Source organism: Sphaeroforma arctica (assembly GCF_001186125.1).
Source record: "Sphaeroforma arctica JP610 unplaced genomic scaffold supercont1.13, whole genome shotgun sequence".
Taxonomy (NCBI): domain Eukaryota; class Ichthyosporea; order Ichthyophonida; genus Sphaeroforma; species Sphaeroforma arctica.
Window position 1 is genome coordinate 135,379 of NW_014040545.1, and position 3,020 is coordinate 138,398.

Consider the following 3,020-nt stretch of genomic DNA (forward strand, 5'->3'; position numbering starts at 1 on the left):
CGTCTGAAGGTACGGAAGTTAAAACTTATCCGCCTACAGCATTTATCCCGAGCTTTAATGCTCATCCTTCATATATACTTAAGACATTGAAGCGTAAGAAACGTCCAGTCGACCACCACGGACCTACTGGACCTAAGTCCAAAACTCACAGGGTAACCGAGAATGCTTGACTTCTCCGCCTGAGAAACATTAACTATATGTTATGCTACTTAATGTTTTTGACCCGTTTTTCCCTTTCTCGCTTTTTGACCCATAATCAGCTTGAGTGAGCAACTTGCTTCTCATGTGTTTCAAAGATGGGTGGGGGCTGTGTAATAGCCGGGCCCCCACATTAAACTCTATGTTATAAATGTACTCTTAAGCAGTACATAAATTATAAACGTACTCTTAATAGTACAAGGAACTTAAGTTTCCTAAATGGTTTTTAATGGCTTTATTAATTAATACCTTTTCCATTTTACATATCAGATATTTGGACGAGGCCATTAAAAGGCCCCAGTAAAATACCAAACATAAGAGTTGGTCTATTTCTATTAATAGAACTATATTTAGTTTCCAACTTTATTTATATCTGAATACTTCGGTAGCGAGCTGGCTCAACCGAATATAGGTTTCTAGGGACTATTAACGTTACCTAGTTGATCCTCCGATCAGCCAACCAGATGTGCCAGTCTGATGAAGGCTAAGTCGGCAATTCTTGATAAGTGGCAAGTTATTGGTAAAGAGAATAATTAAGGACTACAAGAGTAAATTTTTCTTCTTCTTCTAAAGATAGGATTTTATGAGTCTCTCAGATTCGCCCCAATGAAACATACCATAGTTTCTAATAGAGCGACAACGAAACACTAAATAAAATCCCTTCGGCGGAAACAGTACTGAGAGGATTAAATATAGGCAATGTCTCAGCCTCACAATCCCTCAGGGTATTGCTGTTTTCACGAGGCATACCTAATTTACTAAAAGTCTCATTTTGTTTATTTACTTTGATATTTTCACGATACTTAGAATTTACCTACGCGTTTATTTACTCTAAGGCGTTAATATCGCCTTAATAGACCGAATCTTACATCGCTGAGCCTTGTTCTTTGTTATATCTGGACGTGTAAGGTCAGCATCAAGTTTCAGAATGTAACTCTGAATGGGCGTGTTCTCAACTGGTTCAGTTAAAATTGAACTCATTCCTGGACTTCGCATGTTGACAAGGATCAAGTAACCTGTATTACAGCAGAAATCCATTGCTGGGGAGCGATATCGTTCGTCTCCAGCATGACCGTAAACGCATTAAGCGTACGGGCTAGCGTGTCGAGGTCATGGTTGTTTATAAACTCGACCTGCTTACTGTTGGCATCCCAGTTCGACTTAAGTTGACTGATCTGTCTCTTGTACTTCTAATTATCCCGATGGTCTTGTCCACGTTGGACCTGAAGTAGCTAATCGACGTGTTTCTGCTTGATCGCGATCATATAAGCCAAATATGATACGTCATCATCCATCTTAATGGTGTAATTGTCGACCGATTTGTTAAGCTCGGTCACCTAGCCAGAGTGAAAATCCTCTGCGGGTTGATGTAGTGCTGTGCGATCGAAGCGATTAAATTCGACTTCGTTAACACGTTTACGGGGGTGTTTATTACCCCCTGTAAAGTCTATGGTTTTAGGGTTTAGTCGTTGGTATTATGATCTTGGGTGATTCATGTGTCTGGATGACATACCCAGTCTTAACTGGTTTCCGACGATTGTCATCCCAGTTGGGTAAAGGTGGGGGAGTGTTTCTACCTGCCTCTGGGTCTATAATACCCTCAAGGACAGGTGACTCATGTCCAGGTGTTAGAAAAAGTGAACAATTAGCCTGGAGTTCTGGTGGTAGTACCTCGTAAGGTATGGATACGACATGCAGCACTTACATGGAAATGGCAGCTTGATGAAAACATCGACCCCCGCTCCCAACAACATCCCGACGCTACGAAAGCTGCTTTAATTCACTATCTACGCACCAAGCGGGAGGCCCGCTGCACACATGAACGAGCACCAAAAATTCTTGCCCGCAGCATGGATGCACTACTGAGCCCACTTGGCAGACATCCTTCAATCTACCGCGGACCGTCTCCAGAAGGCTTACCAAGCAAAGTATGATGCAAACCTCTTCTCACTTAACCCGCGAATCCCGGTAAACGCTAAAGAATCAGCGCGTGCGGAACCCGGACGACTTCATATACCAACAGTCTCCCCGACACAATCATCCGACACGATGGATAGCAATACGCAGCCTCAGCTTTCCACGACGGACTCTTTGACGACAGGCAATGATATAGAAATGGCTGACATCGTCAAAGAGGAGAGCCCAGTAGTATTGACCGATGATGAAAAATGTTAGGACCAATGAGGATGACGTTCTTCAACCCACAAGGACTCAACATGGACAACGCAGCACATACAGATAAGTGTTTGAACGTTGTATCGATTTTAAGTCAAATTGATGTTATGTGTGTGGTTGAAACCTGGCATAACACCACATTTCTTAATCATATACGCTTGAACACACGCTATCATAGGTTGAAATGGAACCTGTGTCCGAGTTGAGATGAAGCCTTGCCCGAGTCATGGTTTAATATAAAAGCAGTTATGACGAATTCTAGAAAACTGTTTGTTTACTTTGAAAGTGCCGAGCATACGCGAGAAGTTGAAACTGCGAAGGTCCCTGTATATTAATTTGAACATTGATGTACCGTTTTTGACCTGTGAGTCGTTCGCGATCAAGCGTCCGAGTTCCGAGGTTTCTTCGAGCAGATTAAAACGAATGATCTCATCAACCCTCGAATACTACATAAAAAAAACCCGTAAACACACACACACACACACACACACATAGAGTATATATATATACGTACAAACACACACACACACACACACACACATATATATATATATATATATATATATATATATATATATATATATATATATATATATATATATATATATTATATATATATATATATATAATATAATTAATATAATTAT